At 43.3% G+C, this 12,138-nt stretch overlaps 2 protein-coding genes across 5 annotated transcripts in view; both read right to left on the bottom strand.

Annotated features, from left to right (window-relative positions):
• The window catches only part of AMPD3 (adenosine monophosphate deaminase 3), a 149,500-nt gene extending 137,619 nt beyond the window's left edge, over positions 1 to 11,881 (bottom strand). The window contains exon 1 of the mRNA XM_049098692.1: positions 11,750 to 11,881. The gene's annotated coding sequence lies outside the window, so the exon portion shown is untranslated. The remainder of the gene's footprint in view (positions 1 to 11,749) is intronic.
• The window catches only part of LOC118349954 (60S ribosomal protein L17-like), a 48,974-nt gene extending 37,087 nt beyond the window's left edge, over positions 1 to 11,887 (bottom strand). For 2 of the 4 annotated variants that reach the window (XM_049098695.1, XM_049098697.1), the window contains exon 1: positions 11,750 to 11,885. The gene's annotated coding sequence lies outside the window, so the exon portion shown is untranslated. Of the gene's footprint in view, positions 1 to 11,749 lie in introns of all 4 variants that reach the window. The other 2 variants (XM_035704081.2, XM_049098696.1) reach the window with 2 other exon arrangements.
• Between the last annotated feature and the right edge of the window lie 251 nt (positions 11,888 to 12,138).

The raw sequence follows: 12,138 nt of genomic DNA, 5'->3' as shown, positions 1-12,138 counted from the left end.
GAAGCACAAGATTCTCTCCACTTAAGAATGACTCTTCATGAATTACAACATTGCCCTGCCTGCATGTTCTGAAACATTCCAGCATTGCCCCACACTCCATGCAGGTTGAACAGAAATGGGACAGTGAGTGAGGAGGATGTGGTGGGGAGAACTTATGGACACCCAAGGCATGACTGGATTCCAGTCATGCTTCCAGCATGCCTTAGACTTGTAGAATTTCTGAGCAAGAAGACATCTGAGAGATCAATTAATTCACCTTACACTAGTAATGACAGTAGCTATATTTAGTAAAACCTGACTACAACAGCAAGCCCTTTATAGCTGAATGAAGGAGACATCGGTATCCTGATGTAACTCAAATACATCCCACTACCAGGTTGTAAATCCAGGTTTCTACTTGATGCCCCAATAGCTGGAGTCTCCCAAAAATCCAGGCTTTTCCCAAGTTCCCCTGTGGCGGGATCCCTGGGTGGCGCAGCGGTTTGGCGCCTGCCTTTGGCCCAGGGCGCGATCCTGGAGACCCAGGATCGAATCCCACATCAGGCTACCGGTGCATGGAGCCTGCTTCTCCCTCTGCCTTTGTCTCTGGCGCTCTCTGTCTCCCAGTCTTTCATGAATAAATAAATAAATAAAATCTTAAGTTCCCCTGTGGCATGCCTACATGGCCCACCCATTCTCCTGAGCTTTCCACTGCAGCCAGCTGCCTGGCTCCACACATAGGACTCCTGGGTCTGAACATCTGCTTTCCTTAGGGTACTACTTTCCTAAGCCCACCACTCAGCCCCAGCAGGAGCTGTACAAATCCTTTCCCCATTTCCCATTGTGATAACACAGACTTGGAGAGAAGAGAAAAGAATTACAACAGAGAGAAACTTAAAACCCACTATGATTGCTCCAATTTCCCAGGCCCTGGGTTTGACTTTCACACTCCTCTCTGCTGCTGCCATGGGGCAAGGGCCAGTCTGCCTCCCACAGTGGGAATACTCTGGATTCCCCAAATAGATCCAGATAAAGGAGGTTGTTATTTCCCCACACTTCAATCTAAGGCCCATCTCCTTTGTCCTTATTTCCTGCTCTAGGATTGATCTCATTCCAAGAAGCCAGACAATTGAAGTGTCCATTTCAGGGAAGACTCTAACTTTGCAATGATATCTGAACAAGCATTCTGGCCTTAGAACATCATGCGTACAATACTGTAGCCCAGCCAATCCTAAGGCCCATCAAGCCCAGTTAAGTTCTTTTTCACATTCTCTCTTTTGAAATGAGTTTATGACTAGGTGATAAGTCTTCCAGGTATCTTCAAGGTCTCAACTTTATGACTGACTGACTAGTTGAAAAATGGCTCATCCATTTCCTAAAAGCAACAATAAAGAGACAGATGGAAGTCTTAATGCATACCTAGGAAATAAACACTGCTCCAAAAGAAACCATTTGGAGAGATGAAATCCACCTAATAGGGCAGCCCAGGTGGCTCAGCGGTTTAGTGCTGCCTTCAGCTCAGGGTGTGATCCTGGAGACCTGGGATCGAGTCCCACATCTGGCTCCCTGCATAGAGCCTGATTCTCCCTCTGCCTGTGTCTCTGCCTCTCTCTCTCTCCTTGTGTCTCTCAGGAATAGATAAATAAAATCTTTAAAAAATTAAAATAAAACAAAACAAAATAAAATAAAATAAATCTGCCTAATATAAGGACAACACTTTACACAATTTTGCCAACCACTTTGGTTTCTTATAGCCACAGAATATCAAAACCACCCTATTTCAGCATAAGATCCTTGACTCACATTTGCATAAGACCCATGGGAAGCATTTTCCTAGGTATTTCCTCTTTTAGGAGGCATGACCTTTCTTGTGAATTTTAAATGACAGTTCTTTTGCACTCTCTACTTCTCAAGAAATCAAAAAATCTTTGGGTTCAATCTCAACCAAGCTCACCTTCTTGTACCCATTTTACTGACAGAGGAAACTGAGGTTCCATGAAATCCACTAATTTGTCTAAATTACACAATTAGAATGTGGGAAAGCTGAAATTTAGAACACTAACAGCCCTGAGTGCTCTGGTTCTTGCCACGATACCAGGCCACACTTGGTCTCAAAGGAAATGTTACGTATCACAAAAACATGCTGTGTGAAGACCAGCCAAGCGTGCAACAAATTGGTCCCATTCGGTTTGGGATTACAAGTAGTACAAACAATAGAGCAGCCTTCAAAATGAACTTCCGTTTCCAGAATGAAAAGGAAACATAGGGACACAAGCTCTTAGGAGACACCTGCAGTGAGCAGGGACCCACGCCAAAGAAAGGACATAAAGAAGAGCCTGAGAATAGAGGACTCAAAGGAGGACACTACATCAATGTTTCATCCCACAAATATCCATCAAATGCATCCTTTGTGCCTGGCTTTATGCTAAGCAACAGGCTTAGAACAAGGAACAAGTCTGAGTTCCTGGCCTCTTAGGCAACACAGTCTGACAGAAGAGGCAAACAAGTAAATACTGAACTTGCATTCCTCTGATTCAAATGAAAGCTTCATCCTGATTAAAATATCTATGGCAACCCTGAGAGCATTTGCGTCCAAGGACAGCAGGGGCCCGAACTTGTCATTTCCTTTCTCTACCTGGAGTAGAATCCCTGGGCCAACCAGGCTGGGGGCCCAACGTGATCCTTCCAGACCCCTGAAGCAGCTCACCTCCCTCATCATCATGTTACCCTGGAACGTTTTGGCCTTTGAGGTACAATGTGTGACTATGACCATTGTCAACAGGCAATGACACAAAGCAACTGTCGTTTTTGGCAAAGGCCAGCTGAGCAAATGCTTAACTCAGAAGCCTGTTATAGTTTTCATGAAAACAAATTACATCAGTGCTTACCCAGGAGTCTCCCAACCGGGCTAACGAGTGTTTTCTTTTGTGAGTGTGCGTGTGTCAGCTGTGCTCCTGCCTCGCGGGCATGCAGGAACTCTGCACAGAGTGAAATGGCACAAAAGTCTCCATAACTCAGCGCTTTGTAATGTGGCCCAGCAGAGCCTTTGGAAAACCTGCTTGGCAGGGAGGCAGACATTCTGAGAAGTCTCTGCATGCCAAGCCCTGTGCTGTGTTCAGGGAGATGCAGGAGGTCAGCCAAGGTCACAGGCTCCCAGGAAAAGAAACATCCACTGAGTTGACTTCCATAGGCCAGGTGCTGGGCCAGAGATTTCACTTACCTTATCTCATTGAAAGGCAGGCAGCCCGTGTCAGCCTCATGTCATTACCCCACCTCAAGACCATCACTTGACAAATCCACCACTACAGCAACAGTGAGCAACACAGATTTTACCCCACATCCCAAGCGGATAGAGAGAAGACATTTACATTGCAGACCACTAATTAATCTGAGTCCAGGACTTCCTTGTCTTGTCCCTGTCTCCAACTCCCCTGGGGCAGAGTTCCTCTCACCTCTTTCTCATTCTCTCCTTCCCCACAGACGCGGCTTCTTAAAAATCCCTTCCATGGGGCGCCAGTGTGGCTCAGTAGTTGAGCATCTGCCTTGGGCTCACCCACCTCAGGCTCCCTGCATGCAGCCTGCTTCTTCCTCTGCCTGTGTCTCTGCTTCTGTGTGTCTCTCATGAATAAATAAATAAAATCTTAAAAAAAAAAAAATCCCCTCCACATCTCTCCCTGTCACTTGCTAAAGCCCATATACAAAAGCCTAATAAACAAAAGACAAGAATGTCCTAATATTCCTCAAACAGGACCCTTGTGGGTCTCACTTTGTCTCATTTATTCACGTAACAAATAGTTATCAAGTGCCCAGCGCTGTTTATGGTGCAAGGCATGAGTGGTGAAAAAAATGGACAAAAAATATTTGCCCTCATGTAGCTTCCTATCATGACCTTTTATTACATGTAAGAAAACCAAGGTTTGGGGTCAATTGATCCCACAGAATCGGAATGGAGTCCAGGTACAAAATCCAGGCCAGAAAAAGTAACTAGCAAGACCTATGCAAGTTTCAAAGGCCCAACCAGCACCCTGAGGTTTGGGTGAGACTGGGTGCCTAGAACCCAGAGAACTAAGTGTGGGTGTCATGCCACAAGAACAGCCCTTGGAAACAAGTAAGTCTGGGTTCAAGGACCAGCTCAGCAATTTACTTGGACTAGTTACTTAACTCTGTAAGTTTCCCTTTTCTCATTTGTAAAATGGGGATAAAAATTAAACTTACCTTATAGACTATGATATAAATATATAGAGAGACATATAGATATATGAGTATATAGATAAAGATTATACACACTCCTGAAATCCTACCACAATCCTTTTTTTTTTTTTTTTTCCTACCACAATCCTATGTTGTACTGGGTATCATATATGTATTTGGTGTCTAGCACATAGTAAGCTCAATAAATATCAATTATTATTTATTTATTCATTTACTTTTGTTATTATTATTAGGTAGAAAAACTGGACTGCTTAGTAGTAGACATTCATAATTTGTCAGCCCAGCATCCTTCTTTTTCTTCCAGGAACAGACTTTCTCACAATTACCTCCCCACCATTTATTTTTCTCCCCACCCATTATTAATCTCCTAACCAACAGTATCCATGACATTTTCATGGAAGCCATGGTGTTAGTACAATACAACCCCCCCTCTCCCAAACATTGAACCAAGCCAGACCAATCAGAATTCTTCTCCCAGAAAGTTTGCAACTGGAATAGGAAAGAGATTTCAATCTCTAGGTATCTAAAGCTGCTACTCCTGGCAGCCATGTTTTCAGCCACATGAACTGAGGAGCAGGGAAGATCTTCAGTCTATAATAAGAGCAAAGGAGGAGACTGACAGGCAGAGAGGAGCAGAAATGGAGTACGGAAAGCTATGCCACCATTTGAGAGCCTGGTTCTACTTCATTCCTCAGGACCAGCTGAAGTCTTGTTCTGAGTAAATTCCTTATTTTTCCCAAGCTGCTTTGATTTGAGATTCTATTCTTTGCTATTAGTAGGAATCCTAACTAAATACAGGTCTAAGTCAGCAGACCTGACCTTGATACATGGGCCATACAGGCTCTAAGGGCTCCTCTCTGAGGAAAAATCTAATTTTCCCTTAGTAGTCAGGATTAAATATATTCCCAATGAGTTTAATAACCCCCTTCTTTTTGTTGATTTATTGGCATGAGGAGTTCAAAGTGGCCAAGTAGTCTTTCTCCAGTTTTGTTTTTTTTTTTTTTTTAAGATTTAACTTATTTATTCATGAGAGAGAGAGAGAGAGAGAGAGAGAGAGAGGCAGAGACACAGGCAGAGGGAGAAGCAGACTCCATGCAGGGAACCCAACATGGGACTCGATCCCAGGTCTCCAGGATCAGGCTCTGGGCACTAAACCACTGAGCCACTGGGGCTGCCCCCCTTCCAGTTTAATAGTACCATTGAGGTGTTCCCTAGTGGAAACATTTCTCCCTTCTGAAATAAGATTTCTATACCAGTACAGCCTCAAATAGCGGAGATTAGAAGCAAACATTTTGCTAGTGAACCACTAAAAGTAACAGAGGAACCATTCCCATCTCCAACCCTTGGTTCCTGGACCCATTAAAAACTGGCTATTAGCAAAATAGCAACATATATTGGTCACTGATTTAGAGCATATATTATATCCGGGAAGACTTTGCCCCAGTTCTGCAGTGTTTCCATCGAGCTGGTACCAAAACTAAGTTGAAAAGGTTGTTACTATTATTAAAAGGTCATATCACTACTTTATCAGGCCAGTTGCTTCAAGATAATGGCAAACATTACAAAACCAGAGGATTCCATGAGCATGAGCCATTACCACCCTTCATTTTCAGTGAGTTCCCAGATCAGAAGCAATGTTCTGTGCAATACCATGTGAATAAAACATTCTGTAAATCCTGAGATGGTGGTTTTGGTAGTATTGTGAATAGGTAAGGTAAATTTGTATTCAGAGTAAGTGTCTATTTCACTGAGAACAAAGTTCTATCCCTTTCATGGTGGACATGATCTTTGTAATTAACCTTCTGTGTGAAGTGGCTTTCTAGTGCTTCTGGAGAATGGTGCCATATTGAATGTTCAGTGTTGGTCTCTGCTGTTCAATGGCTGGACGGACATTCAGTAGTGGTGATTGGAAGTCAATGTTGCTGAGCCCATTCATAAATAACCCCATGGACCGTTTCATTTGGTTTTCACTGGACTAAGACAGGGCTGGCTGAGGAGAGATTAACAGACATCCACAGGGATCCCTGGGTGGCGCAGCGGTTTGGCGCCTGCCTTTGGCCCAGGGCGCGATCCTGGAGACCCGGGATCGAATCCCACGTCGGGCTCCCGGTGCATGGAGCCTGCTTCTCCCTCTGCCTATGTCTCTGCCTCTCTCTCTCTCTGTGACTATCATAAATAAATAAAAATTAAAAAAAAAAAAACAGACATCCACAAACAAGTCACCTCATTCATCTGCTTAATATCCTTTTCTGATGAGAGTTCTGTTTGGTGAACTTTCACATGGGACACTCTGATCATATTCAGAGATTTCTACACACAGACCTTCCTATCACCAATTTTTCAATCATGATCCTTCTAACCCAACAAAACTATTAGCCACTACCCATGTATCAGTATAGAGCCACACTTCTGTTGCCTGGGAGGATTTTCCTTCTCTCTCATCCTTCGAAGCCACCCCTATTGGCAGACCTGCATTGCTACAATCATCCACTTTGGGGTAGCACAGCATATTATACAAACCTATCTTTAAACCAGGCCTGGGGGATCCCTGGGTGGCGCAGCGGTTTGGCGCCTGCCTTTGGCCCAGGGCGCGATCCTGGAGACCCGGGATCGAATCCCACATCGGGCTCCTGGTGCATGGAGCCTGCTTCTCCCTCTGCCTGTGTCTCTGCCTCTCTCTCTCTGTGTGACTATCATAAATAAAAATTAAAAAAAAAAATTAAACCAGGCCTGGAATTTTTCCTCCTTAGCCAATTTGTCATAGGGAACTCCCCAAGAGGCCACAGATTTAGTTTGAGAGGGAAGAGGCAATATGGTAGGATCATGGACTATAGGAGTATGTGCCATTTACTTCTATAACTTAATTGTGCCTTCAGGACTTACTTGAGCCTGATCTCATATATACCACTTCCACTTAATGATTGAATACTGCTATGAATTCTTGATTTTATGGCTTGGAGGATTAGACATCCAGCTCATGATAGGCAACGTATGTTGCACAGTAACTCAGTGACTCATGGTCAGTCATTCAGTCTCTACAAGGCCCAATTACAACCTAGAAACTACTTCTTCAAAGAATACTTGTCTTCAGAGGATCGTAAATCTTTGCCCTCCAATCCTCAGGGACTGGGCTGTGATTCACCTATAGGAGTCCACTGAAGTTGCCCACAGTGTTCCTATCTGCCAGTTCAAGTATCACTGTACGTTATACAGACAAAGTGGTAGAGCAGTGTGTATGGTATCCTGGACCTGAAGTAGAGCCTTGGGGGGTCTCACTCAAAATTGGCAGCTTCTCAGGTTCCTCTGTAAATGAGACTTTTATGTTGCCTCAAAAACCTAAAAAAGCAGGACACCTGGGTGGCTCAGCGGTTAATCATTTTCCTTTGGCTTGGGTCATGATCCCAGGGTCCTGGGATCAAGCCCTGTATCAGGCTCCCCACAGGGACCCTGCTTCTTCCTCTGCCTGTATCTCTGCCTGTCTCTATGTGTCTCTCATGAATAAATAAATAAAATCTTTAAAAAAAAATTAAAGAAGCCCAATCAGTATTGTATCTCTTTCTTAGTGGTGGGAAGAGTCAGATGCAACAACTTTTTCTTCACTTTGGAAGAGATATCTCACTATGACCCCAGATCACTGGCCCTCTAGGAATTTTACCGAGATGGCAAGCCCCTGAATTTTTGTGGAATCTATTTCCCACCCTCTGCATGCATCTAACAGTCTAATGTATCTAGCACAGCTGCTGCTGCTTCCTCCTTACCAGGAAGCATGATAGCATCAGCATGATATCATCAATCTAATAAACCAGGGTGATTCAGAATGGAAGGGCAATTAAGGTCTCCTGAAAAGATGACATAGGGCTGAAGAGCTGATATGCCCCTGAGGTGGGATAGTGAAGGTATATTGTTGGCCCTACCAACTGAAAGTAATTTGCTTCTGACAGTTTTACTAGCAAATACAGTGTAGGGGGGAAAGCATTCAGATCAACAGCTGCGTGCCAGGTGTGTTGAACTGCTGGCAAATTACATCTGTAACCACCACCTGATTAGATTTACAATAATTCATGTCATACTTCAAGACGAATCTGTCACAAGATAGGTATGTTTACGTATTTACAAATAGGAAGGCAAACCACAAAAATGTTCACACACTATTAAGTGGAAGAGTATGAATTTGAATCCAGCATCCATTATGCTTTTTCATTATCCTACCACAGCCTTTATACCATGTTTGTTCCCATGTGGACCTTTGATGATGTAAAGTCATGTAAAGTCATATAAAGACCTACCAACCCTCCAGAAACTACACGAGACTTATCAGAAGAGATATGCTGTTCCCAGAAGATACAGAGGAAGTGTCTGATAGATAATGATTATACAAACCTTGTCTTTATCAAGCTTTATCTGTATCTTCCAGTAGTAGGTGACACACATAAATAAACAGGTAAGTACAATACAGTGTGAATAAGTGCAATGATAAGAATGGGTCTTATAAAACATATAGGAGGTACCTTAACCCAAGTGTGGGAGTCAAGGAAATTTTTCTCAGAGGAAATGATATTTGAAGTGAGATGTGAAGGATCAGTAGGAGTTAGGCAAGCAAAGTGGGGCAGGAAAGGAGTAGATAAACTAATACAGGGAATAGTATGTGCCAAAGCCCTGAAATGATAGACAGCACTGTGGAATCGTTCAGTAAGTCTGGACCTCCGTGTGCAGAAGGGAAGGACACAAGATAAGGCTGGAAGGCTAAGCCAGATCATGAATGAACTTACAAATGTTGTTAAGGAGTTTGTATTTTACCCTGAAGACAATAGTGAGTAATTGAAGAGATTTAAGCAGGGAATAGCATGGCATTTTATACTTTAGAAATATTACTAAAGCTACACGGTGAGGGCTGGAGTGGAAAGCTACTGTAGTAGTCGAGAGAGAAGACAATGGCCCCAAGTGGGGTTGTGACAATGGGAGTGAGAGAAATGGATGAACCGGAGACACAATTGACAGGCTGTTTGACAGATGTGATGTGAAAGGCCACAGGAGTCTGGAGTGTATGTAAAAAAAAAATTTAGACTGAACTTCAGATGTGGGAGTCACGCAGCATATGGTGATAACTGGAGCTCAGGAACAATGTGTAGAGTAAGAAGAGGAAAACACGGTTGTTTTGTTTTGTTTTGTTTATTCATGATAGACAAAGAGAGAGAGAGAGAGAGAGAGAGGCAGAGACACAGACAGAGGGAGAAGCAGGCTCCATGCAGGGACTCAATCCCAGGTCTCCAGGATCATGCCCTGGGCTACAGGCGGCGCTAAACCGCTGAGCCACTGGGACTGCCCGAAAACAGGGTATTAATGTGAAATCCCAACAAGGAATTCAATAGAAATTGAGGAGATTAGGGGGAGGAGAAATTCATGTCCACTGAAGATCTAGGGGGAAAAAAATCCCACAAAAAGGGAATTCACTTTTGAGCATAAGTATTCAGTATTAAGTTTTCAAATTAATACAACTAACCATAATGGTTAATATTTATTGGACATTTAATATGTACTAGGCACATTTCTAAATGTTTGCATGTATTATTCCCTTTAATCCTCACTAATAGCCTTATTTTATGGATGAGGAAAGTGAAACATTGAGATTTAGTAAATGACTCCAAGTTACATAGGGGCACAAGATTTTTTTTAAATTTTTAAGATTTTATTTATTTATCTAAGAGAGAGAGAGAGAGAGAGCATGAGCAGGAGGAAAGGCAGAGGGAAAGGAAGCAGACTCCCCACTGAGCATGGAACCTGATGCTGGGCTCAATCCCAGGACCCTAAGATCATGACCTGAGCCAAAGACAGATACTTAACTAACTGAGCCACCCAGGTATCCCCCTTTTTTTTTATTATTACTGAAATATAATTGACATATAACATACATTACTTTCAGGTATACAATATAATGATTTGATGTTTGTATGTATTACAAAATGATCTCCACAAAAGTCTAGGTAATATGCATTGCCATACATACTTCTGAAATTTTTTTTCTTGTGATGAGAACTTTTAAGATCTACTCTCTTAGCAACTTTCAAATATAACAGTATTAGTAACTATAGTCACCGTGCTGTATATTACATCCCCCAAAACTCATTTATTTTACAACTGTAAGTTTATACTTTTTAACCCCTTTTACCTGTTTTGCCCACCCCACCATCTCTACTCCTCCTTCTGGCAACCACCAATCTATTCTCTGTATCCATGAGTTCTTTTTTATTCTTTATTAGTATCCCACATATAAGTGAGAGCATACCGTATTTGTCCTTCTCTGAATTATTTCATTTAACATAATGCCCTCAAGGTCCATTTGTGTTGTTGCAAACGGCAAGATTTCATTCTTTTTTCTGGCTGAATAACATTCCATTGTACAGGGGTGCCTGGGTGGCTCAGTTAAGCTGCTCCCTTAGGCTCAAGTCATAATTCCTAGGGTCCTGGGACTGGGTTTCCTTCTTTTTTTTTTTTTTTTGTTTCTGGGTTCCCTTCTCAGCGGAGTCCACTTCTTCTCCCTCTGCCTCTCCCTCTACTTGTGCTCATGTTTGCTCTCTCTCACATTCTCTCTCTCAAATAAATAAAATCTTAAAAAAAAAAAATATTCCGTTGTACATATGTGCCACATTTTATCTATTCATCCATCAGTGGCCACTTAGGTTGCTTTCATATCTTGGTTACGGTGAATAATGCTGCAATAAAGATGCAGGTGCATGCAGTTGTTAGAGTTAGTGTTTCGTTTCTTTGGGATAAATACCCAGAAATGGAATTGCTGGATCATATGATATTTCTTTTTTTTTTTTTTAAAGATTGTATTTTTATTCATGAGACACACACAGACAGAGACAGAGACACAGGCAGAGGGAGAAGCAGGCTCCCTGTGGGGAGCCTGACGTGGGACTCGATCCCAGGACCCAGAGATCACGTCCTGTTACACCATACCCAGGCACTCCGGTACTTCTATTCTTAATTTTTTGAGGAACTGCCATACTGCTTTCCACAGTGGCTGCACCATTTCACGTTCCCACCAACAGTGCACAAGGGTTCCCTCTTCTCCACATCCTCACCAACACTTATTTCTTACCTGCAAAGTTAGTACAAAAATGAATGAGACTGATGAATTATTGAACTCTACATCTGAAATTAATGATATAATATTTGTTGGCTAATTGAATTCTAATTTATTTTTATTATTTTTTTAATGAACCAAAGAAGACGATGCTGCTTCAAAAGAATTGGCCCTCCAGCCGGGGTGGCTCAGAGGTTTAGCGCCGCCTTCAGCCCAGGGCGTGACCCTGGAGTCCCAGGATCAAGTCCCGCATCGCGCTCCCTGCATGGAGCCTGCTTCTCCCTCTGCCTGTGTCTCTGCCTCTCTCTGTGTGTCTCTCATGAATAAATAAATAAAATCTTTAAAAAAAAAAAAACGACCCGGCCTTCAAACAACTGAAACTTGAGGCAGGACCTCAAAGAGGGTTTTACTACACAGAACTCGAGGTAAATTACTGCTGTGCTGTGACTCGCATTAATCCCTATCACTCACCTTAAAATGGCTGCTCCACAAAATGGAGTCGTTTAGGCTAAGAGCCACGTCAGCTTTGTCACCGTGCCAGAAGAAAGGCTGTTGAACAGCTGCGTCAGGAGGCCAGCTGACAAGGAGCAGTCTTACGTGCCCCACCCCAACGGACTTGGAAACACCTGGAAATAGCATGCGGTCCACCTGATCCCGCTCAAGGAGGATGCAGGCCTGGACGGCCGGATACGGGCTGACCTCCTTCCTCATAGGGGACGTAAAAACCGCCCGAGACAGACCTCAGTGAGATTCCCGCTCACGGCGAGATTTCGCTCTGACGCATGCGCTGCAGCGGTGAACGGGCTCACCCCCTGGTGAGCCCCAGCGCCCGGCGGGCAGACAGCGCGCGTCCCGCAAGG

Source organism: Canis lupus, chromosome 21, assembly GCF_003254725.2.
Source record: "Canis lupus dingo isolate Sandy chromosome 21, ASM325472v2, whole genome shotgun sequence".
In the NCBI taxonomy this organism is placed as follows: domain Eukaryota; kingdom Metazoa; phylum Chordata; class Mammalia; order Carnivora; family Canidae; genus Canis; species Canis lupus.
The sequence above is the reverse complement of the archived record's forward strand: the minus strand, read 5'-3'. Positions and strand labels throughout refer to the sequence as shown.